The sequence below is a fragment of the Apostichopus japonicus genome, chromosome 17 (assembly GCF_037975245.1).
Source record: "Apostichopus japonicus isolate 1M-3 chromosome 17, ASM3797524v1, whole genome shotgun sequence".
NCBI lineage: Eukaryota > Metazoa > Echinodermata > Holothuroidea > Aspidochirotida > Stichopodidae > Apostichopus > Apostichopus japonicus.
Window position 1 is genome coordinate 21,541,675 of NC_092577.1, and position 27,328 is coordinate 21,569,002.

Here is a 27,328-nt window from a genome sequence, read left to right on the forward strand (position 1 = left end):
GCATGATATCAGTGATTAATCTACGAACAGAATAATCAAAATGCCTGGAACAAGTTACAGTGTAGAGACCGAGTGGAAAAAATAGTAACCAATCAAAACTTTTAAATGCAGGGAGGTCCACCATAGAATCAACTATAAAGAAAACAATACCTAAGGCATTCATACAGGACTAAGGTATTTACCTACAGGTAAGTAACAATGACCCTCTACTAGAATATATATAAGCATATATTCGATACTGGAGAGATTTTATGTCCCTTTTTTTCATTTTGCTGAAATTTCCATTCATCATACCCCTTTGCTTGTATTTCCCTTTTCAATGGTTGTGTCAATATACCATCAGATATCATTGATAGTTATTCAACCATACATTGGGTGGATGCGAAATTATGAGGGTTTTACTGCCAAAATTGGCCTAATTTTCGACACGAAAATGTGACATTATGAAAATGGCTGTAATTGAGATGCACTTTTCTTAGTTTTTCCCATGTTATTATGCATTTTCTATTCAAGTGAAAGCAGAGCTTCAATTACACTTGCAAATTTCAGTCACCCATGCTCATCAACTGCTGAAAAATAAAGATCTTCATCTATGTTAACTTACATATTTTTGCTGTCCTCCTGCATCACATACGTTAACTGGTGGCAACTTTTCATGATTATAACCTAATTACACACTGCACAGTAGTGTACTAGGGATTGCAGGTCCCAGAAACTCACTACTCATGCTGAGAATAGGTCTAATGGCATCTCAGAGGACAAATTCATTCAAAAATACATGTGAAAAAAACTTGTTATTGGTTGTTAAACTGTACAAATTGTTCGGTGTCCTCAACATAACGTACGTTAAATGGGCATTATTTCACTATCAACTGATAGTTTTGAATATCAAAACATTTCTAGCCTGCATAACATACGTTAACTGTGAAAATCTATTGTAGGCCCATGTCAGGAATTCTGACAGAATATTCAACTCACTTAATATTTCACCATGTTTGAAATAGAATTAAACTATTTCCATCATACAATGAGTCTAAAACATGGTTCTAGAACATCTGTTAACGTATGTGATGGTGTCTCATTTTTTGGTGTCTTCATAACATACGTTAACAATATGCACTTTGAATGTAAATTATTGAGAAGACTGAGAACTTCCATGCTATAACTCCAAATTCTTGTTGTGTTGTTAACGTATGTTATGCTGTCCTAAATGATCAGCCTCATTAACTTACAATGGAATGTGATAAGAATTTCAATTTTTTTTTGTGTCATAAGATATCATTTGACAGAGAACCAGAACCAGAATCAGCACTCTAATAGATAACTTTGTGTAATTCATTTTTGAACATGCATGTTCAAGTACTGTACATATCACTAATTAATGACTATGAGTGGAATGTACTGGCATGCAACACACGTGAAAGGGTTGAATGGTGGTGACGTGAAAAGGACACGGACCCAAAGGCCAACAGAACCAAAACAACAAATCACTACAAACCTCACTCCAAATTTCATCCGGGGAAAGATTCCCGATAGTAGACGACAGGCTTGCGCCAGCGTCTACGAAAGGCAGTGTCGGGAAGCCGTCCATGGTCCGCCTCCATGCGCAACTTAATGTCACTTTACACAAGGGGGACGACAACCCCGTCCCTCCAGACGTCCCCATCGAAAATTAGGCAGCATCTGCTATTCCAGATGTGTCTCCTGATGATAGCGGCAAACAACAACAGCAGATCCCTAACCCTAATTAGGACCAATGTCCACTTTGAACATGATGGTCCCGAAGCCAACTTTTTTTTCGTCATTCTCACCCCCGGGACACCCTGGGGGGTCCGAATTTTTTTTTTAGGGGGTGCCAAATTTTGTTTTTTAATTGTCACTGTACACCCACCCACACTTCCGATCAGTTTAGGTCACATGACTTTTTATTACAGCCAAAAAATGTAAGTGATTTGGAATATTACCTTACTGTCTCATTTTTGAAAATTACTACCCCTAGGGTTAAGGTCGAAAATCGTAAATATTTACCTTTGACCTCCAAATATCTTGTGGATGTTAAGGGTCAATAGGGAACTGACATATGCAAAGGCCAAGTATATGTCACTTCCGGTTCATGTGTTATAGGGGGTCAAAGGTCAAAACTGTCGTTCCTTCCAAAAAAGGTCAAAGATCGTGAGAATGACCGATTTCCACGAAACTTGCAACGATGACGTGTGAGGTCACCTGAAATTTCGGCCATGAGGTCATCGGGTGAAAGGTCAATGACAGGTCAAACGGAACAGCAAAAATGGTCAAAAGTTTTTTTTTTACCTAAGGTCATACCAATCTAAGATGGCTGCCACTCAAAGTTAACCCAATCCCTAGGGTTAGCTACGGTTAGCATATTCGACTCCTGTGTGTACACGATATGGTTTTTCGGGACACAAATTCGTGTCGTGATGTAACTCGATGCGTACTATCACGTGATTATCTTAAACTTCTTTGAAGTCGTTTACTTCCGGAATGAAAGCGCTTTAAAGTTTTACCTAGGGGTCTGTCTCTGAGACGGGAGGAATGAGCTATCGACCTGTAACTCACACCGAAGTATCACTTGAGTTTATACAAAATAAGTTCCGATTTTGACCCTTTTTTATTCTGACCGGAAGTGACGTCACAAAACTGGATAATCGATTGCGTTTTAAATAGCAGGAAAAATATGTCGAGACATGTTCTATTGATTCTGTGAATTTATAAAATTTTCATTAATGTTTGACAAAATGGCGGCCAAAATAAAATATTAATGAGAAAATACTATAAACAAATATCAAAAACATTCACAGAGCGAAAGCGGATCAAACGAGCTGCATATAATCTGTAATTATTAGTTTTAACTAAATCTGGAATTTCGAGCAAATTGGGTGAATTTTAATTTTTCGCCGAAAATAGCGCCATCACCAATGACGTCAGAAATGAGAAAACTTGCAAAATACATAAATATTGTTCCCGATAGTTTCGGACATGCCGAATCCATTGGTGCTATTTTGGAAACTATCGAATGTTCCGTTGTTGAGATATGGGTACAGATGAGTCGAAAAGTGGGTCGATGTGACGTCACGCTACATCAAAATCGGGCATCCGGTGGGAACGGGACATCCGGTGATAAAAGGTCACAGATAGGGCTGAAGGTGGCAAAACAGCTACTCAAATGTTGACGTCGGCGCTTGCGTCCTTGTTTAGGGTTATCATAGCTACTACCGTTGAAAAACACCTATTTTTTGGGGGACCTCAAAAACGTATAGACTGTACCCCCTTCCCGAAAATTAATGCTACCGTATGAGTTGTCTACACGTAGCTACGACTCTCCTCTCCCTTTCCCCAACGTAGTAACACTAATTATTATGACCGTTTTAGGTTTTTTTCAAAATTACCACCCCGGGGAAGTAACGCACCTACAAGTTTCATCTTATTTCGGACAGGTGACACCCTAGCGGTGGTACTATTGATTTTATCCGTGGAACCCCACTTGATCGGCTCCGATTTTCCAAGATAGCGGCAGATGATGGTCATGGCATGTTGCTTGGGCAACCCATTTCCAAGATGGCGGCCAACATCTAAGATGGCCGCCTGGAAAAAAAGGAAATTTCATATATATTCATTCCCCAGACCCCCTGTGCCCTTTACTGATCGGGACCATCAGACCTTCCGTCCTCAAACGTGTAAATGAAACCGGGCTAGCACCCTCACTATATGTTATGGCTGGTTTTCTAATTATGTCACTTTGGCTCAGGAAGCCGCTTATGACTTATTTGGGAACTTTGAGGTGTGATCGACCGTGGATAGACACTGTCGCAAAGCCCGTTATTATATGGGAGTTACGAGTGTCATGTAAGACTGATTACATTGAGTCAACTATATAATAGGGTAACTTCAGGGAAAACCGACCAGATGTGAATACCGACTCATTGGGAGATTTTGTACGATTGTGCAGCCTTCATAAACACAAATTCTGCGAACAACACATGCTAAAGTCAGGTCACTAGTCATCTGAGTTATTTAGGTCGTTCTTTTCGAACCTGTACTCCAGGGCTGCTGATAGCGAGGATCTCCAGGAAGAATTGTTGTCTGGTATAGATAAGGCCCCCCCCCCTCATAGTAAAGACGATAGCTTGGGTTCGAATCTCTCCGTTGTTGAGCTCTGGACAGCGGTAGCAGCGATGAAGAAGGGAAAGTCCCCCGGTCCCGATGGCCTCCCTGCTGAGTTCTATAGGACCTTCTGGGAGGTTCTCAGTGGGGACTTGAGAGACGTGTTCGCTACCTCTTTCCAGTTGAACTACATAAGGCCAAACACAGCGGGTTGGAAATATTGTTCTCCTCACAAAGTCGGGAGACCCTTTGGACCCGAATATGCGTCCAATAACGCTGTCAACTGTGGACTAAAAAATCCTGGCCAAAGCATTAGGAAATCGCTTAGCGGATGTGATGCCGGATATTGTAGGTCCTCTCCGGACTTGTGCTGTGCGAGGCAAGTGTATTCAACATAACCTCTGCTTGATGAGAGACTTGATCGAGTTTGTTAAAGTTCGTGATTTGCCATGTGCACTGGTCTCCTTGGACCAGGAGGCCTTTGACATGGTACATCCTTCGGACTGAAGTGACCCAAGCAACGTGTCATGACCATCATTTGTTTCAGTGACCCCGAAACACCTGAATTGACCCCTCATTTGTTCATTTCTGATTTTTACAGCCAGATATATGACATTTCCTTTTTTTCTGGCGGCCATCTTGGATTTTGGCCGCCATCTTGGATATGGGTTGCCCAAGCAACATGCCATGACCATCATCTGTCTCAGTGAACCTAGGAAACACCTGAATTGACCCCTCATTTGTTCATTTCTGATTTTTACAGCCAGATATATGACATTTCCTTTTTTCTGGCGGCCATCTTGGATTTTGGCCGCCATCTTGGAAAATCGGAGCCGATCAAGTGGGTTCCACGGATAAAATCGATAGATAGTTCGAAAAGAAACTCCATGCCAAATTTGGTACTTTTGTCCGGCCGGTAACGTTAAAGTTGCTAAGCCACCTGACTAGACCGGGATACCACACGTGGGCTTTATGCCCTGCTATAAACAGGAAGGAGGGAATGTCCTGTTTCAGGTCGATCCGAACCTGTCGGTGCCCGTTCGACACCCCAGGTGCCTGTGCATAGGAGCACATTTTGACAGCCTTGACAGCCCCAAACCGACCCAAAACAGTTACGACAAGTTCCTGTCGCACCTCTAGTCCTACGTGGATGATAGTTACCCATACGGATCGCTCGTATGGAGTAACTGTCATCCCCTCGACGTTACTCAGCAACGTGACACCCTTCTGACGGGCCATGTCACTGGTAAAACGTAAATCGTACGTATTACGACCCTGGAGACCTTGCAAAGCATCAACCTCTCCAGGCACAACAACACCCTTGCTCTTCAAAATACTGAAAACTTGCACCGGTGGAACCGCTTCTTCACCGGTTAAGGACAACTTAACAATCCGAGAATCACGGCGCGATGCCATGATACCGAAGGTGGCTAGGACACAGGGGAGTAATAAAAAACAAAGTTAAAACAGGTTAGCGAAACTACAAACGAACTGAGGAAAACAGACGAACACACCCGCCTGGCGGGAAGTATAGCACAGCACAGTACAATAACAGCTGTAATGGATGAAGAGCGAGAGCGAAAAACACATCCGCACTCCACGAAAGCCAACTGCAACTGGTTTTTTGATTGGGTTGTTGGGGGTTTGTCTCTGCAGGTCGGTGTGCGTATTTTGAGCTTTCTTTTTTAGAATGGGATGTTTAAGGTAGTGCCGTTTGGCCGTGACGTTTTGGATTCCGCAGGGCGGGTCACGTAAAAAGCACTGTAACTCCACTTCACATTGTTTTTGGTTTCGATGAAAATCGTAACCTATGCATTCATGCAGGTGTAGAGTGTTTGTATGTATGTGTGCGTGTGTGCAGTGGCGTAGCCAGGATCTCTTTCAGTGGGGCGCTGGGGGCTTCAACATTTCCTGGGGGGGGGGGGGCTTGACCATTTTCTTTTATCTAAGCGGAGCGCCACTATGAGTTGGCGCTTAGCGTACCTAAAATTTTTAGCTAAAAAGGCCTCCTAGATCGTTGGAAATGACACTTCCCAGGTCTTCTAAGCTGCTCTTAAGTTTTCTGATGAAGAGATCCCATGTTTTGATATGGTAATCAAATAGTTGAGTGAAATAGAAAGAAAAAAACAACCTGGTAATTTACTTTCAAATATCATTACATATCTTTGTGAGTTTGACACCGGCATTGACATTTTTCGACAAATCTTTTGCGCGTGGAAAATACAGAAAGATTGACTGGGCTTTCAGCAAAGTAACATACTGAAATGACCGAACTATATGTCAAACTTACATCAAAGATTGCGTCTGAAATATTATTAGGGTGATAGACTGATTGGCCGGCAGTGGCGGAGCTAGGGGTATTGGTCAGGGGGAGTGGCCTGTAGGGCCGCTTTCGACACTATCTAAGCGGAGCGCTACCACAGGTTGGCGCGGAGCGTAGAGATTTTTTGGAAGTTTATATATTCCCTACATCGCCGTAAATGACCCTTTCCGGGCCTTGCTAATTTGCAGATATACGAAGAATAAATATGTGTCATCGCCATTTGTGACAAGTCTGAAGTTTATTTGGGTGTTGAAAGTACATGCGCTTCATCACAATACCTGTGGTATCTTTGGGTGCTTTTTACGTGCTAAGAAACGGACACGGACCAAAGGTCAACCAAATCAAAAACAAACCCAGTCTGTAAAGCAACAACTGAAACGCATCAATCTCTCACTAACGCAGCGTTTAACGTGACGCGAAAAGGGCACGGACCCAAAGGCCAACAGAAGCAAAACAAACAAGCCCCAAAAAGCCAACCCCAAACCACAAAGAGAAAAAATAAACCAACCTATATTATGTAACGACCACACCGCCCCCACACCTACCAACTAACTCACTCCAAATTTCATCCGGGGAACGCCGTCCCGATAGTAGACGACGGGCTTGCGCCAGCGTCTACGGAAGGCAGTGTCGGGAAGCCGTGCATGGTCCGCCTCCATGCGCAACCTGATGTCACTTTGCACGAGGGGGACAACATCGTCTGCCCTCCAGACGTCCCCATCGAAGACTAGGCGGCATCTGCTGTTCCAGATGTGTCTCCTGATGACAGCGGCAAACAACAACAGCAGATCCCTAACCCAGGTTGGGCACACAGGGGGCAACAAACCATACAAAACAAAATCACTACTAATGGCCCACTGTGTGCAACCAATAACACCAATCACGAAGGCGTGAAACCAATCCCACACCAACTGGACAAAGGGACAGTCCAGTGGTATCTTTGGGAGTGCTCATGTTTTCGAAAACAGTCAACTACACCCAAAAAATGTGACAAATGTCAATAGGTAGATCATGACAGTGCAATAAAAAAGTCAATAATCGCGAATAAGTGAAAAGTGCTAAAAAGCTGAAAAGGGCGCCAGCAGTCCATTTGAGTCCGTCAGGTGGGGGGGGGGGGGTCCGCCCTGACTTTTTGGACGCTCCGCCACTGTTGGCCGGTAGTTCTCACCGGGTACGTCCCAGAAAACCTGATTGAAAATGTAACAGGGTATCGAGGCAATGACGTGAGCAATGATGTGAGAAACATGTGTATGATGTCAGCATTTTTTACCTTCTTTGGCATTCAACATCTTCTTTGGCATTCAAGTACCTGGAAACCACCTTTCTATAAGGGTATAGTATTGCTCACTAGATTGTTTGATCAGTTAATGCGCACTTGGTTACAAGATTAGTTTGTATTAGTTTTATTTGTATGTTAGGGATTATGGATATTTAAAAAAAAGAGTGACGATGGCAAAGTTTGCCCGAACAGTCGAACACACAGATTCAGTAGTAAACATTATGTATGTTGTAGAGCAGGAATTAAATTATTCGACGGTCGTTAACATGCGTTTTCAATACAGTGCGACTACTGTAGACTTCTCGGCCTATGCGCTATGTCATGTAAGGTTTTCCAGCAACTATAGCCTACTGCCGGTCCGCGGTCGAAGGGTCGTTCATGAGTGGTCATCATGAAGATGACCACTCATGAAGTGACAAGCTTCATACTTTTGGACAAGTTGCAAATGGTATAGGGGAATATTTTCAAACTTAAAGGTCATGTGATCCAACGTCACCAAAGGTCAGCTAATGTTAAAAAAGTATTTTGGGGGGAGAAAATGGGCAAAGAAAAATTGTTTCAATTTTGACAGTCATGCTTTATTTAGGTCTCACCGATCAAAAATGTCAATTGGTTGACCTCCGGGTGACCTTTGTGTGTTAAGTTATGTATACCAGTTGAAAGTTAATTTTTGGACATTTAATGCAATTAAATCTCAATGCCAAGGTGTGACATGGTTGATATTTTGGGACAAGTTGTCAATGGGATGGTGGAACATTTTGAAACTTAAAGGTCATGTCATCTGTGGTCACCAATGTTATCATATCTGTTGACACGCTTGTAGGTCTCTTATACTTCTGACATTTTCGACGCCATAGTAAGATCTCAAAAGTGCCTTTTGATAAAAAATCTGATCACATTTTGTGATCACAAAAGTGTTGGCTATAGTGGTGGTTACTTTATGGGAACATGCAGGACCACAATTACTTGGACTATTTGAGCCCAATCTTGCTTGATAATATTATGTTTATTGTCATATACCCCAAGCAAGGAACCACGGTGCCCTTGGGCTCTTGTTGATAAAAACCATTAGGTCATCCAAGGTCATTCAAGGTCGATTATGTGCAAAAAACTGCCAAATTATGCTACGTTTTGCAACAACTTCTAGTGACAAAGTCTGGCATGGCCGAGATATTGGCACGAGTTGTGAATGAAGTAGGGGCACGTTTTCCAAAATAACCGTGATGTGATCCAAGGTCACCAAAGGTCAATTATGGGTAAAAAAAAGTTTTTCTGGGCAATAACTTGTGAAACTACCATTGACAGGGTCCGACATGGTTCATATTTGTGGACCAGTTGTGAATGGGGTAAGGGATCGTTTCAAAACATAACAGTCATGTGATCCAAGGTCAACAAAGGTCAGTTAAAGGTCAAAATGTATTTTTTTAAATAACTTGTGAAACTACCACTGTCAGGGTCCGACCATGGTTGATATTTTGGGACTAGTTGTTAATGGGATAAGGGATCGTTTCCAAACATAACAGTAATATGAACCAAGGTAAAAAAAGGTCAATTATGGGTCAAAAACTTTTATTTTGCCAATAACTTGAGAACGAAATGGTTACCAAGGTTGGGAGTTACGCTGTTGTAATATAATAGTCCACTGCATCTCGGTGCACTTTTACCTCAGGTTGACCCCCAGTGACCTGTATAAGCTTCTCTCAAGTTGATTCTTTGAAGTTTCGTGGGGATATTCCGATCTAAATTGCCCATAAGTGGACTCTTCTGCAACCTTAATGTGCGAAGTTATTAGAGATTTGGCTTGGTGTGTGGATTCATAACATTGAATACAAGAACCCAATTGTTTTTGATGGAGGTGTGTATAACCAAGTATAGTAGGCTGACCTGTGTTGGCATGCCATAGTGTTATTGTAACAGCTATTTCTGGTTATACTAACAAGCAGAAGTCTAGTGCATTCTGATTGTTGAATATTTTTCGGAGCCTATTTCCTTTCGGGAAGTGCTTGGCGAGAAGTCTAAAAAACAATTACCCCCATTAGATTTAACATTACGGCTGTAAGGTGGGTTATAACCATGTTATGTTCCTGGTACGGGGTTTCTTTCAGGGTTGCTTATTGCTGCTCTCCTTACTATTGTTGTCTTGGTGACAGCCCGATATTCAAAAGGTTCTATTTTCATTACGTTCATAAGGGTCATTTTCCATAAGGTTCATTGTTCAAAAGGTTCGCTATTCATAATGAGCAAAAAGGTTCACTGTTCATAAGGTTCGTTATTCATAATAGAAAAAAGTTCGTCGTTCATAATTCATAATGGTGTGAAAAGGGCTCCTTATTCATAATAGGCCTAGCCAAAAAGGTTCGGTATCATTCACAATGAGGAAAAGGACTCCTTTAGGAAACGTACAAGTTAATGCCGTTAATATGTCGAAAATGTAGGTTTTACTTTTTCTTCATAGAGTGTGGCTCATATTCTCTGCAAAATTATGCATCCGCCCACCATCTGGTGGTGCCCTCCCCCCCCCCCCCCCGAATAAAATGTAGGTTGATGCCACTGGTTGAACACGAAAATGGAGGACGTCTTTTGCACTTGTATGACGCACTTCTCTCCTATTATGAATAACGAACCTTTTTTCACATTGTGGATTACGAACCCCTTCATCGATTATGAATGTCGGACCCTTTCTCCTTTTATGAATAACGAAACTTTTTGTCTACTGGATTACGAACCCTTTGTCCCATTATGGAAAACGAACCGTTTTGCCTATTATGAATATCGAACCTGTTCCCATTATAAATACCGGACCTTATGAATTATGATCCCTTTTTGGTTCCTTGCTTTAGCAAAAGGAACCTATGCAGTCAGGTTGGCGTGTATGTGTGTGTGTATGTGTGTGTGTGCGTCTGTGACACTTGCTTAGGTACGCTCTATCTCAATAAGGGAATGTTGGATTGAGGCCAAACTTGTACTATAGATCCGCCATATGGAGAAGGTGTGCCCTATTGTTTTTGGTGCCCACAAAGGTCACCAAAGGTTAGCTATGGTCCAAAAACCAAAAAATATTAAAACTGCAATAACTCCCAGTGCCAATGTTCGACAAGGTTGATATTTTGGGACAAGTTGTGAACTGGTTAGTTGAACATTTTCAAACTTAACAGTCATGTGATCCGAGGTCACGAAAGGTCAATTAATGATAAAAAACTAGTATTTTTGCGATAACTTGAGAACGAATTGTCCGTTAGGGTTGGGAGTTGCTTCAATGTTATCCAATTGTTGACCCGCATCTGGGTGACCCTTCACCTCAATTTGACCTCTGGTGACCTTTACGTGTTTTGGGGATTTTCACAGTTTCGATGCTATTTTCAGATGTTAAAAGTACTTTCTGATCATAAATGTCAATAGGTTGACTCCTGTGTGACCTTCGTGTTCGAAGTTATATGGGGTCAAAGTTTTTGGTCGAGTTAGGATAGCTGTACACACTTGTCAAGTTTTTTTTTGGAATCAGGAGATGAAACTACATCTGAAACCAAGGTCAAAAGGTCAAAGGTCACATTAGAAAAAATGCGCTTATTTTGGGAGGAAACAAGCAAAAAAGAAAATATTTGGTTTTGATGCTAGATTTGGATATAGAAGGTACCTTCCGATCACAAATGTCGATGGGTTGACACCCGTGTGACCTTAGTGTGTGAAGTTATATGAGGTCAAAGTTAATTTTCAGACATTTAATGCAATAATTCCCACTTCCAAGGTGTGACAGGGTTGATATTTTTGAACAAGTTGTAAATGTGGTATAGGGTAATATTTTCAAACTTAACGGTCAATTTATGTTAAAAAACTAGTATTTTGGGGGAGAAAATGGCAAAGAAAAAAAACAAGAAACTCCCACTGACAGGGTCCGACATGGTTGTTATTTTGGGACAAGTTGTGAATGGGGTAAGGGATCGTTCCCAAACATAACGGTCATATGATCCAAGGTCAACAAAGGTCAATTAGGGGTAAAAAACTAGTTAGTAATTTTGCAATAACTTGAGAACAAAATGTCCGTCAAGGTTGGGGGTTACGCTATTGTAATCCATTAGTTGACTAGCATGTGAGTGACCTTTGACCTCAGTTTGACCTTTCGATGACCTATATCAGTTTCTTTGGTTATTTGAAGTTTCGTGTCCATAATCGGATCTCAAAGGTACAGGTCATAAATGTCAATGGGTTGACCTCTGTGCGACTTTCGTGTGTGCAAAGTTATCAGAAGTCAATTTTTTGATTAATAAGTACAGTTGTACTTCAATAGTCGACCTGCATTTGTGTGACCTTTGACCTCAGGTGACCTATACATTGGTTTCTTTGGTTATTACAATTTTCGTAGCCATGTTCGGGTCTGAAAAGTATCTTTTCATCAATATTGTCCATGCGTTGACCCCTGTGCGACATTCCTTTGGAAGTTATCAGAGGTTAGAGGTTTCGTTTGGTTTTAAAAAGCACATGTGGTTACGATGGTTGTACAGACTTGTAATGTTGCCTTTTTTGAATCAGTGTGTCAAATTACATCCTACTATGAGGTCAAAAGGACAAATCTTGAAAAATAAGCTCATTTTGGAGAAAAGGCGCAAAGAAAAGAAGTTTGTCAATATGTTGATATGAGATAGAGCTTTGTGTGCTATATAGAGGAAACCAACTCCTGCTTCAATCGGACACCAAGTTCTCAAGTTATGAGGGTCCAAAGGTTAGTTTTAATACCTTTTTAGCAATAACATTGTGTGTGAACATTAGAGCACTTAACAATTTAGGATAGAGTGCACATCATCGAGGGCAACATTTTGATAAAAACTGTCAGGTCATTTAAGGTCACTAATGGGCAAACAATGCCCACTAATATGTTAATTCATTAATTGACAGAAAATGCCCACTGATGTTAATTTTTTAGTTGATAAAGTCCAACATGGCTGATGTATTGGGACAAGTTGTGAAACAAATAGGGGCACATTTTTAAAAACAGCATGAGGCTACTAACATTTGCAAATAACAGTTGCAATACCTATGCATATAAACATGGTCAGTACTCAGTAAAAATATTTCCTCTTGTTACACCTCCAATGAAGTTCCATACTACAGGCCAATATATTATCCCCCCCCCCCTTTAAAGGTACCAGACATGTCTTACTCAACTTTCCCATAATCATTAATCATATTTTCACAGATGTTTTATACAAACACCTATCTTGATTGTGTACTGGACCAATTTGACCTTTTGATAAAGGGGTATAATGCAGAAACTATTATCATCAATTATAAGATATTAGATTGCTTGGGTTTTAAATTTGAGTCTGTGTTGAGTGAGAAGATGCTGGTGTCCCTTGTACCAGGGAGTTCTAACTACCAAATCCCTGGGTGACCTGATTGGGATATAGTAAGTAGTACTTACTGTACAAAGTAGTATCGAACAACAGGTGATCACTCTGCTGCTAACTTCAGAAAGAGCCAGACTCAACAATACTACATTTATAACACAGCATTCAGCCTACAGGACAGTCTTCTTCAAGTACTTTGTTAATACTTCAATTCAACTTGTTCTGTTTCACTGCAGTAAGGTATGTACCATTGTTTTGCATTTAATATAAATGTAAATTAATGTAAATTTATTACTGAATACTGGATAAGTTTGGAATGGAATCAGGATTTGTGACTAAACAAACCTTGAAGTATATCCAGCTAGTCAAGTATGCTAGCCTAGAACTATTAGTGTTAAAATCCTTTCATAATAATAGTTAGGCTTTCAGTTCAAGTATTAATGTGTAATTTAGTAATACAGTGTTGGCAGGAACCAGGGCCAGTATATTCAACCAATTTACAAGTTTTTAGAAATGTCTAGTCTAGTTTACTAGTAATATTAGTACTAGGTTAGTCTAGAAGTATGCAACTACCATACTGTTCCATGGAGCATGTAAACAATCTTTTTCGAATTTTCTCATAATGAATATAGTTAGGCTTCAAGAACTTACAATTATGAGTTATGTTCAAGAATTGTGTTATTTATGGGTTATTCTGTCTGAAGTTTCGTTTTAATTGAGATAGATAAAAGAAGAAATATGGAAATTAATCCTTTCACTTTGAGATTTCTTTTATAAATTAAGGGTTCGAATTCAATCTGGTGCTATATTTTGCTACTTAAAGTAACTTTACGTTCAAGAATTGTCTTATTTTTTGGGGTTATTAATCTGTCTGGAATTACGTTTTTAATTGAGACAGATAAAACATTAAGGGTCATTAGATGCAATCTTGTGCTATATTTTGCAACCTTAAATGATTGATTGTGTTTTAGAAATTTTGGTTTGAATACTTTTTTAACACTCCACATCCCATCTGGGGGGGAGGAGGCACAATGTTTCTGGAGAGGGCATGCCCACCCCCATACCCGGCAACACATAGGCATTGCACTGCATTCAGGTAGTTCTTCCAACATGTAAATTTTGTTCAATTTTACTTTCTTACTCTTAGTAAGACTGTGTCTTATAGCTATTGATTTTGCCTTTTTTGATCAGTGTTGAAAGAAAATCGTAATTGAATTTCATTTTCAGGAATTTATGCTGGTGATTTCAGAAAGTGACACAGACTGATAATACAGCCTTCAGTACAGTCCACGGGACAATCAACAGTCCACTTAACTTCATTTCAACTTCATGCTTCAACTTGTTTAGGGTCGCTGCAGTAAGGTAATACCTTTGTTTTACATTTAATATGATAAATGTATTACTGGATACTTCTAAGTATGTAATGGAATCATGATCAGTTTACTTTTTGAAAAAAACAAACTTTGAAGTATATCCAGCTGGTCAAGTACTATTGCCATAGTATTGATATTACTTGTTAACAGCCTACTCAGTCTAAAGTACTCCTAGCTTTTAATCTATAAGTAGTATGTAGGTTATTATCAAGGTGACATCCCTATGTTCCTATGTTTCGACGTCTCTATAAGTTCCAAATTCTCTCTGTTCCAACGTCTCTATGTTCTCACAGCAATTTTTGGTATCCACAACTTTGGTTTTACCAAGAGAAGTAGTTTTGTAACCCAAATTTCTGGGGACCAATTTTTTTGGAATAAATTTTTTGGGACCAAATTTTTTTTGGGACTTGGTCGAAAAAAAAATTGGTCCGAAATCATGTCGGTCCAAAAAAAGGTGGTCCGAAATCATGTTGTCCAAAAAAGATGTGGGTACGAAAAAAATTTGGTTCGAAAATTGTTGGTCAAAAAAAAATTGTATGAAGAAAATAATTTGCTCCAAAACAATTTTGGTCCGAAAAAATGTCCTCAAACATGTTTGGTCCGAAAAAACTGGGTCCGAAAAAATTTTGGTAAAAAAAGGAAAGTCCAAAAATTATAGAGATGTAACCAGTTTCATACTCAAAGTCAAGTAGTTAATAAAAAAGAAACATGATAGTTAATACCATTTATCTCAAAATGTTTATGGCTAATCACACAAGAGACATGTTCACACAAGATACAGGTTTGTAAACTGGTTGTAGTGTACCTGCAGGTCTGTACAATTATCACACAAGTTACTACTACACCTGGTTTATGTCACACTGCACTATTCTGAGTTCTGTATCTTTTCTAAATAATGTATGAAGACAATTAGTATTTAATCAGGGATTTCAAGAAGCTTAGCAAGTTTATAGTACAAGCATAAATAATATGGGGATAGCAATATTGTAGCTTGATATTCTTATTTCATCTTCAAAACAACCACACAAATGTGTCAGTAGCAATTATGTACTCTCAAATATATCAGTTATTGGCAATGGATATAAATGTTCCATCATTTAAAATTCCAAAATTTAAGCAGAACATTCATGTTCATTTTACTTTAGACCAGTCGTCTCTGCAAAATAACCATGTTAAGATTAACTACCTATGGTTACCAAGCTGGCTATGTTTCACATTATGCGACAGATTAGGATCTGGTTCTCTCATCAACATAAACCCTTTTATTCATCAACATCAGATTCTGCCATTTAAATTATGGACTTGTAGGCAACTTTGATACTTTACATAGCAAATTTGCAATTTTTAACATTTTGATGTTTGATTCTAGGGGCCATAATATAGATGATAAAAGAACTAAACATAATACACATCATCTACTACACTAGGACATATCTACTGACCACGTTTATAGATTAGCCATATCCCCCCCAACTGACCCCCTTCAATTTTTTCAACAATAAATTGAACAAACAATTCGATCAGTTATCAAAATTCATATATATCCAGTGTCTCTAACTGGTATAAAAAGGCCTTGGGTGGCTCTAATTATGACCTCAGCTGTTAACAAGGCCAAAAATGATCATAATCATCATCTGCTCATTTGGTATAAGTCAAATTTGAATAAATTCTTGATATCAATTGCACAGTTATCACAATTTTAAAATGTGGATGTTTGACCCCATGACTTAACTAATGTTATTGTCACCCCAAAAATCTACTGAGGCAGCATATCATGCAATCTTAAGATTGTTATTGTTAAATCTGCTTCAGCCTTCAGGAAGAGGGGTTGTTTTTCCCCTCAGACTTTTCCCCTTGCTCTTTCAACCCACTTACCAATCCCCCACTCAGATCTGGTACTCATTACAATTTCTCTAATCAGGTTTCAAATTGCAATATTTTCAGAGGTTAGATATTTGACAGTTGTCCCCATTTGATACATGTTTACACCCCCAAGAATCTATTTTTTCTCCCGGTTGCCCCTCCCCCCCAAACTCCTTCCTGGCTTTCTTAGGCTGGTGTTGCCACTGGTGAGATACCTCATGCTTTATCCAAACATTGAACTTGGCTTTTGGACAATTTGCCAACTTTTGTACTTGAGAGGTCAAGCAGCAGTCTCCCCTTCAGATTATTATCAGCAGTGATGAGTGATAGAATGCATGCATGGACGGACATTAAGGTTGGGAGTTAGCTATTGCAATCCAATAGTTTGACCCGCATCTGGGTGACTTTTGACTGGTATTACTTTCTTTGGTTATTTGAATGTTTGTATCAATTTTTGACAGATCACCTATAGTATAAATATATGAACATAATTTTTATGGTGACATAATGAATTTGATACTTAACCACAGACAAGGTAAACATGACTAAATACCAAGCTCCAGTAAAAACTTATATCCTTTCCATTTTCCAGTTAATAATATAATATAGGCAATATATATAGCTCCTCCGACACAGCACCTACAGTAGACGTTTCACACACACAGGGTACTGATGACATGACTTAACTTCTTTATCCATGGAAATAGTGAGAAACAGTGGTGGCGCTACAGGGGGAGGGGTCATTTTTCCCTTGCCCTTTCAACCCCTACTCAGGTCTGGTACTCATAAAAATTCTAAACAATTTTGCTATCCAAATATTCATAATTTTTTTTTTTTTCATTCTCTTCTAGTTCTTGCTGGACCCACTGATATCTGAACAAGTCATACAGCATTGTAAGTATCAACTGTTAAGGTGGATATAATTGATATGTTTTTTACTACAACATTTCTGCAAAACAATACCATATTCAAACCACATATATACTAGAAAAGCAACCACAATATTGAAGCACAAAATTAACAGGACTACAAATTAAAAATTTCAAAAACATGAGCATAAGAAAGGACTAGGAGATACTGAAAAGAAGCATAGAAAGTACTGAACAAAGTATAACAAAGTACTGTAAAGTACTTGGACAAGCATAAAGGACTGAAATGTACCAAAAACGCACAAGTACTGTAAGGAACTGAAGGAAAGTACTGCAAAGTACATAAAAGGCATAACAAAGTATTGTTGCATGCATAAAAAGTGCTACAAAATACTGAAGGACATATAGAAATTGCTGGAAAGAGCTATAAATTGCTGTAAAGCACTGAAAAGAGCGATAAATAGTGAAGTACTAAAACAGCCAAAAAACGCTACAAATTACTAACAAAGCATAATATAAAAGCACTGAAAATACTCCTTTTAAAATACTCACCAAAACCTGGAAACTCCTCAAAATTAATGCATAAAAAGTGCTGCAAAGTACTGAGGAACATATCAGAAATGCTACAAAAATCTAGAAATTGCTGAAAAGAGCTAAAAAACATCAACAGTACAAGAACTGCTATATATTACTAACAAAGCATAATATAAAAGCACTGAAAATACTCCAAATAAAATACTCACCAAAAATATATGTAACAAATGCTGAAAGAGGTAAAAAATTGCTGAAAAGTGCTGAAAATTGCTGAAAATTGCTAAAGGACTGAAAAGAGCTTGAAAATTGCTGAAAAGCACTGAAGGGAGCTGAAAATTGATGAAAATCACTGAAAGGAGCTGAAAATTCCTGTAAAAGCACTGAAAGGAGCTGAAAATTGCTGAAAATTGCTAAAGGACTGAAAAGAGCTTGAAAATTGCTGAAAAGCACTGAAGGGAGCTGAAAATTGCTAAAGGACAGAAAAAAACTGAAATTGCTGAAAAGAGCTGAAAATTGCTGAAAAGCACTGAAAGGAGCTGAAAATTGCTGAAAAAGCACTGAAAAGAGCTGAAAAGCACTGAAAAGGGCTGAATATTGATGAAGAGCACTGAAAATTGCTGCAAAACACTGAAACGAGCTGAAAAGCATTGAAAAGAGCTGAAAATTGCTCAAAAACACTGAAAAGCACTGAAAAGAACTGAAAAGAGCTGAAAATTAGCTGAAAAGCACTTAAAAGAGCTGAAAATTGCTGAAAAGCACTGAAAATTCCTGAAAAACACTGAAAAGAGCTAACAATATCAAAAGTACTAAAAAAACAAAAGAACCTCTATAACCTTCAAATAAAATACTCACCAAAAACCCGGAAAATTGATCAAAATTACTGACTACTCAACAAGTACTTTTACAGAAAGTAATTTAAAGCACTCAAAAAGCACTTAACAATATTAACTAGAATTTCACAGGGATACAAAAAGTACTTGAATTCCAAGCATTGCAATAAAAAACTTTCCAAGAAAATTAACACACAATTTTGGTCAAGTGCTTGTGATAGATATCAAAAATCACTCTCTATATGCACTACTATCCCACAAAAACTGTTGTCCAAAAGGCACTGTTGAAACTCTTGAAACAAAAGAAACTGTAGTCCACAATATCTGTCATGCCAGGAACAAAAAAATTAAGTAACAGACAGCGAAACAAGACAAGAAGAGAATCAAGGCAAAATATAACATCAAACCAAACATGCCAGTCACAACAATATGCTAATAAAACTCTCTCTGAAAAAGCAGTTGAGCAACATTCAGTTGGTCAATCGAACATTACTGATATTAACTTGCAAAGTATACACACTCATGACACATTTATTTTCTTCCCCCCAGATGACTTATGGCGTGATGGAAAGATTGCTATATTAAAGCAGTTAATAACAGACAATAACGAGCAAATTCATACCAGTTCTTATCCAATTTTGTATACTAATACTGCAAGACCATGTAATATTTGGAGAAAAGTAGGTGATGGGAATTGTTTCTTTCGATCTTTGTCATTCATAATAACAAAGTCTGAAAATAATCATCGTATCCTGAGACACTTAATAGTGCAATCTCTTCTGGAATGTGACCTACCATCTACTAGTAAATCTGTTCAGGATTATATTCAAACATCCCATATGTCAGATGATTCAGTGTGGGCTACTGAAGTGGAAATAATGACTGCTGCAAAACTGTTACAAACTGACATTTATACATATGCTGTATCTGGTAGTGAATGGAAATGGCTACGATTCCCAGCATGTGGTAGTCTCTCAGAAAGAATAGATACAAATAAACGAGCAATTTACATTCAAAACACAAATAGAAGTCACTTTGATGTTGTGTATGGACTTAGTAATACTGATCTCTGTCTAGTAGCACAGAACCTTGAATCTGCACAACCAAAAACAACAAGAGATCGTGTACAAGAAGAACTGAACAGACAAAACTTGTGGCAACAAAATAAAGATGAACAGAAAGTGAACAACACTAAATCACTCTAAGCGACTCCGGAGGCTCGATGATCGTCGAGCCGAAACGTGCCACTGGGACGAGCTGGTACGACGAGATGGGGGAACCCTCTCTAAAAAGGTCGGCCTCAAGCGACGACTCCGACGACGATATGTCGTCTAGAGCGCGCTTGAAGCTTACAGAATCGTCGTCGGCGTAGTTTTGCCCCATTACCCTCTCATGGCCCATACATTTTCAGTTGCCACTTTGAACGTCAATGGCATGAGGGATCATCGCAAGCGCAGTCGCATTTTCCAATATTGTATTTCAATGGAGGTCGACTGCGTTTGCCTGCAAGAAACACATATTTTGGAAGAAGATGTCCCTCTATGGACTTATGAGTGGGGTGGTGGGCTGCATGCTTCGTTTGGTTCGTCTTCATCCTGTGGCACTGTCATCCTCCTGTCACCTCGTCAGGCGGGTTGTGCCATTAGGGTGGAGACGGATCACGAGGGCCGATTGGTTTGCATTCTTTTCAAGTATCCACAGGGTAACATCTCCCTTTGCAATGTGTATGCTCCCAATCGGCCTTCTGCTAGACGAGAATTTTTTAACACACTGCCTTCCTTTGTTCCTGGTAGTGCTCCATGTGTCATGGTCGGAGACTTTAACTGTGTCCCAGACTCGGGTCTTGACAGACTCGGGGCTTCTGTGTCTGCTAGTCCCGACGCTGGGATCACAGATTTGGACAGATTTATTTCGGCACACCTTTTAGCCGATGTCTGGAGGCATATGCACCCGTGTAGTACGGTGTATACGTGGGTGAGGCCTAACGGAGAAGATGCCTCCAGGATAGATCGAGTGTATGCGCCCGTAAGTTTTAAATTTTCGGGTTGCGAGACGCTCAGCTGTCCGCTCTCTGACCATGACACTGTAGTAGCACGTTTTGTTTTGCCTTCCATTTTCCCGATCGGGCGGGGCCTATGGAAGCTTAACTGTCGGATTCTTGGCGAGGCAGAGTTCCGCCAGGGTTTCGAGACCAGGTACAAAGGATGGCAAACATTGCAGCCGGCCTTTGCTTCTACATCGCAGTGGTGGGATGATGTCAAGTTGCGCATCAAACGCTACGCAATTCAGTATTGCGTGACCCGCGCACGGCGTCGAAGAGAGAAATTTTCGAAGCTGTGCGCGGAGGTGAAGTTTGGCGACCCTTCGGCAGTCATCGCTTTGCAGACTTATCTCGATGAAAGGTACCACGGTGCCCGCGTCAGGGCCCGTGTCGAAGCGGTGGAAGCCGAGGAGCGCCCTTCACTGAGGTTTTACCAGTCCGTTAGCTCATCGGCGGGTGACAGACGCGTCCCGTCTGTGCGCGCTACTGATGGGACCGTGGTCAGTGACCCTCACGGCATTGTCCGCGTATATAAAGAGTATTATTCGAGTTTGTTTACGCGTGGCAATGTCGACTTGTCGGCACAGGCTGATTTATTGAGGGGAATCTCAAAAACCGTTCCCCACGATGTCAATGATATTTTAGGGGGCGGAATAACCACTGTTGAGCTTTGGAGGGCGCTTTCGAAGATGAAGAATGGCAAGTCCCCGGGTTCGGACGGGCTTCCGAGGGAGTTCTACCGAACCTTCTGGGCAATAATAGGACCCGACATCAGAGCCGTCTTCGAAGACGCCTTCCAAAACGGACTGTTAAACCAAAGTCAACGTCTGGGCATGATTACTTTGCTGCCAAAGTCTGGGGACCCCTTGGATCCCCATAACAAGCGTCCGATCACCTTGTTAAATGTGGACTACAAGTTGCTGGCTAAGGCTTTGTGCAACCGCCTTGCACTGGCTATGCCGCATCTTGTGGGTGATCTCCAGACTTGTGCAGTGAAGGGTCATTGCATCCAGCAGAACTTGTGGTTGATGCGCGACTTGACCGACTTTGTTATTGAGCGTGATCTGCCATGTGCATTGGTGTCTCTGGACCAGCAGAAGGCTTTTGACATGGTGGATCGCGGTTTTTTAATGAATGTATTGGAGACGTTTCGGTTGCACCCGGTTTTTCGTAAATGGATTTCTGTTTTGTATCAAGAAAGTTTCAGTTCTGTTATCGTAAATGGGTTTTGTTCGGAGGTTTTTAACGTAGAGAGGGGGGTGCGCCAGGGGTGCCCTCTGTCTCCATTACTTTATGTTTTGTTTAGCGAGTCCCTCTCTCGTCTTTTGGAAAGGGACTCCAAACTTGTTCCATTCGTTGTGCCAGGGGGTGCCAAAGTGAAATGCGTTCAATACGCAGATGACGTAACGTGTGTTGTTTCGAGTCTGGGCTCTTTTCGTGCCCTCTCGCAGGATTTATCCATCTTTGAGAGAGCTACCGGGGCGAAGTTGAATCCGGAAAAGACAAAGGGCCTTCGCCTTGGTAGCTGGAGATACAGAGACTTACCATTCGGTGCATCGTGGTCGGATCAGAATATCAACATTAATGGTATATGGTTCGGCTACGATGCGCCTTGTGACGTCACCTGGAACGAGAGGGCTGAGGTATTTGAGAGCAGGCTCGAAACCTTTGGCACCCGCTGGCTTTCGATCCTAGGGAAAGTCACCGTAGTTAATCGTTTTGTTTCGCCAGAGCTTGTGAAAAGGGCGGTAATGTACCAAAAACTGGAGAAGGGTGGATTACAGGTGGTTCATCTGGGAAGTAAATTGACCTTTTTGTTATTTAAGCAGTTGTTTGTAGCGGTAACTGACCCAGGGTTGCCTTGTTCATATTTTCTACGTTTTTGGGGCGGTTTGCACCTGCGTCGATGGGTCCCGGCGCTGTTTAGCAACAGAGAACCGCATAGTAGTACTCCAAACAGGGTGGTGCGTGTCATCTGCTCCGCTCTGATTGAGTTGCCCCCTGTTGACCTGTCACAGCCGGCCCTCGTTCACAGTTCGTTGCGGGATAAGGCCTTGAATGCAACTTTTGTCCAGGGACGTCATTCTGCCGAAGTATGGCGTTCGGTGCATTCAAGGCTGAATGGTTGCAGGCTCCGTGATCTCGCATGGAGAGTTGCACACGGTGCCTTGGTGACCAACCTAAAAAGATATCATTGGCGATTGGGTGATGGACTGTGCCCTAGGACCGGCTGTGACAGCTTAGAGAGTACTGCTCATGTTTTTTGGCATTGTTGCTTTGTAGTAAACTTATGGGAGTGGTTCCAGACCTGGACCGACCGTGTTACGGGAGACCGTTCATGGTCGGTAGGGCTGGGCTTTATTTTATATGGGGTAGACCCTCCAGTTTGTTCGGTAGCTGTGTTGCACCGCATCATTTTTGTTTGCTGTATTGTAAAAAAACATATTTGGCGGAATAGATGTAATTTGGTTTTTAGGGGGAAATTTGCCAGTTGGCGGGCAGTCCTGGAGGCGGTGAAGTCCGACATTCGCCTTCAAATTGAAGGCGATTTTCGCCGTTTATCTGGGGCTGCCTTTTTTGGACGCTGGTGTGCTGGGGAGGGGTTTTTCGTTTCGCTGCGTGCGGGTCGTCCTTTTGTAGGTTTTTGAATGTTTGAGTGGGGGGGTTGGGCGTTTTGTCTCTGCAGGTCGGCGGGCGTATGTTTTTTTTGGCTCGCTAGACCTGAGTTTCGTTTGTCAGAATGGGATGGTTCGGTAGTGCCGTTTGGCCGTGACGTTTTGTATCCCGCATGGCGGATCACGTAAAAAGCACTAAATCACCTCCTAGTAGTAGCTGTTCCAACAGTACTAAACGAATGCAAAAAGTTAGAGCAACTAACAGTGCATACAGAGAACAAGAAAGGAAAAAAGACATTATTTACCAAAGAACTACAAGACAAAATAAAATGTACTGTCAAGAACAAATGCAGAAGAATATAAAAAGAATGCAAACCAAGAGGACAGATTGTGTGTACACTCAAAATGAAAAAGTACAGAACAGGAAACGAATGAAAGACACAAGACAAAATGAGGAGTACTCTCAAAAGGAAAAAAAAAAAACATCAGTCGGATGAAAGACACAAGACAAAATGAGGAGTACTCTCAAAATGAAAAGAAACAAAACATCAAACGGATGAAAGACACAAGACAAAATGAGGAGTACTCTCAAAATGAGAGGGAAAAAAACATCAAACGAATGAACACTCTTCGCAAAAATGACACCTACACTGTCCCAGAAAAACAAAAGAATCAACAACGAATGGCACAAGGTAGAACAGATCCACAGTTTGCAGCTAATAATCCAAGAGAACCAGCTGTAACACTTCATCAATTCAACAATTGCAAGAAGGCTTTCTCAACTCTATTTCAGTAGGTCCAGAATATGTGTGCTGTTGTTGTGAACAGTTATGGTATAAAGAAAGTGTCACTAGTTTTGTACAGAAAACAGCAAAATCTACTTTCAGCATTGCTTTACACAATCCTATCGACAACAAACTGTGGATTTGTAGTACCTGCAAGGAATTTATTAATTCTGATAAGATACCACCGTTAAGCCTAAACAATAACATGAAGTTTGTGACAGTTCCAAAAGAATTACAATTGCATTCTCTTGAAGAGAAATTAGTAGCTCTTCGTATACCATTTATGCAAATTAGAGAACTTCCTAGAGGACGACAATTGAATCTGAAAGGAAATGCGGTAAATGTTGCAGCTGATGTGTCAAGTACATGTAGACTATTACCACGCAGGCTAAATGAAAGCATGACTATTCCTGTCAAGTTTAAGAGAAAACTTTCTTATAAGCACTCGGTTCAAAGTGAAAATGTCAGGCCCAATAAAGTAATTGATGCTGCAAAATGGCTAGTTGCAAACAGTCAATTATACAAAGATGAAAGAGTCTCAATTGATCAGAATTGGAATGAAACAATACAGCAGATGGATGTTGATTGGCACGAATTCATGTCACCTCTTGAAAATCAATCTGACAAAAATGACAATGCTGACTTACCAGTAGGTGCAACTCCTTCAATTCAAAACAACAATGCAGACAATCCAGATTCAGATGATGATTGGACAGAAGCTCAAAGTGAGGACATGCAACCTACAGGTACAGATACTATGCTAACACCAGAATTTCAGGAACAAAGCCAACTTGCTTATTGCATAGCACCAGGTGAAGGAAATAGACCTATGGGCTTATTTCAAGACAGTCTTTCTGAAATACTTGCATTTCCAACATTATTTTGTGGACAGCCAAGAAGTGACAACAAAGTTAAGGTACATTACAGCACAATATGTAAATGGGAACTGCGTCACAAAGATTTGCCAAATCTGTCCAAAACATATTCTACAAAATAAAAAAGTTACAAATCAGCCAAGTACAGCAGAAAGTAACACTTAGTATGCGAAAGAAAAAACACAAGGGAAGAAATTAACTGCTCAACATTTCAAAACAAATGAAAGTATCAAGCAAATCTTGACCCTAGATGAAGGATTTAGAGTATTCCGAACATTACGAGGATCCCCTCCCTATTGGGAAAGGTCCAAGAAAGAACTGTTTGCTATGATTCGACAACTTGGAATCCCAACATGGTTTCTGTCATTCTCTGCTGCTGAAACAAGGTGGCTTCACCTACTCAAAATCCTTGGAAGAACAGTCAAAAACAAACATTTCACAGATGAAGAACTCTTAAACATGAATTGGAATGAGAAATCTGACCTTATCCAGAGTGACCCTGTCACATGTGCACGTCACTTTGATTACATGTTTCGTAGGTTCTTCAATAATTTCCTGTATAGTTCATATCATCCATCATTTCTACAGAGTTGAGTTCCAACAGAGAGGTTCCCCACACATTCACATGCTAGTTTGGGTCAAAGATGCACCTTTATATGGAAATGCGGCTCCTACAGAAGTAGCATCATTTGTTGATCAATATGTCACATGTAACATACCTGACACAGTCAACCAAACTGTTAACTTGCAATCTCACAGCCATGCAAAGACATGCAGGAAAAAGAGACAAGGTGTTTGCCGCTTTGGGTTTCCTATCCCACCAATGCCTAGAACCATGATTCTAACACCATTGGAAGATAAAGGCAATGAAAAAACTACAGAATTGTACAAGTGCATAAAGGTTTACTTGGATGATTTGAAACTTGCTGAAGACATTACTGACACATTTGAAGATATGTTGAGTAAGTTGGGAAGCACAGAAAGAGATTACATTCTTGCTATACGTTCATCCATAACATCGGACAAAATCTTTCTCAAAAGATCACCATCTGAAGTAAGGATTAATGGTTACAATAAAGTCTTGCTAGAAACTTGGAGGGCTAATATGGATATTCAATATGTGCTGGACCCATATGCATGTGCCATGTATATTGTATCTTACATTAGTAAAGGACAAAGAGGTATGAGTAACCTTATGCAGCGTGCAACAACAGAAGCAAGAGAAGGGAACATGGACATCAAACAGCAAGTACGACACATTGGAAACAAATTCCTTAATCATATTGAAATGAGTGCTCAAGAAGCAGTGTACTTGGTTTTACAAATGCCACTCAGAAAGGCCTCCAGGCAGTTTGTGTTTATAAATACCTCACCATTAGAAGATCGAACAATCCTGATCAAACCATTGGAATATATTCAACAGTTGCCAGATTACTCTACAGATATTGAATGTATGGGACTTATCAAGAAGTATGCGGTCCGACCTAAAGCACTACAAAATTATTGCCTTGCAAACTTTGCAGCTTGGTTCGATATCACTAGTGACAATAAGAGAATTGAGAGCACTAACAATGATTATGAATTAGATGAAAATGATGATGACCCTTCTATGAAATTGAACAAAGACAGCACTACCCATGACTATGAATCACATGATAATGCTGATGACAATGATATGCAGGATACTGGTGAGGTCAAATGCTATACAGTTGGTGCATTAAACTTTAGAAAAAGAAACAAAGCCAAGATCATCAGATATGTTCGGTTTAACAAGGAAAATGATGCAGAAAAGTACTACAGAGAGCAACTGATGTTGTTTCTTCCTTGGAGATCTGAGAATAATATCATAGCGTCATGTGATACGTACCAAGAACGATACCTTCAGGTTGAATCCAAGATTAAAGACAAGGAAGCAGAATATAACCACAGTGGAGATATCATTGACCAGGCAATAGATGATATTGAAAATGAAGACCCTGAGATGTATGATGAGATAGCAGCAAATACAGAACATATTGAAAAGGCTCATCGAGACAAAAAGGATAAACAGCAAGTGGAAATCCCTTCCAATGAATCACCTGAATTGTATGATATCGGCCAAGACATTGGGATTGCAGTCAATAGTGAAAACAAAAGACTTCTTCTACTATGTACTGCATTGGTGCAAAACAAAAACAAGAACCAATGTACACATTTCTAACTGGCGGAGCCGGTGTCGGAAAATCTCAAGTATTGAAAGCTCTATACAATGCACTTTTGAAATACTATTCTAGCCAGCCTGGAAGTGATCCAGATGATACTCACATTCTTCTAATGGCACCAACAGGCAAAGCAGCTTATTGTATTAAAGGCAGTACCATTCACAGTGCTCTACTCATTCCAGCTAGTCAAGGATTTCATTACAAGGCATTAACATCAGACAAGTTAAACTCACTTCGAGTGAAGTTCCGAAATTTGAAAATCATTTTCATTGATGA

General features: G+C 40.3%; 1 long non-coding RNA gene across 1 annotated transcript in view; it reads left to right on the forward strand.

The window, feature by feature from the left end:
* Nucleotides 1-12,777, forward strand: part of LOC139954843 (uncharacterized) — a 72,239-nt gene extending 59,462 nt beyond the window's left edge. Inside the window, exons 2-3 of the long non-coding RNA XR_011788210.1 lie at nucleotides 11,253-11,479; nucleotides 12,442-12,777. This is a non-coding gene — a long non-coding RNA (uncharacterized lncRNA). The remainder of the gene's footprint in view (nucleotides 1-11,252; nucleotides 11,480-12,441) is intronic.
* The last annotated feature ends 14,551 nt before the right edge of the window (nucleotides 12,778-27,328 follow it).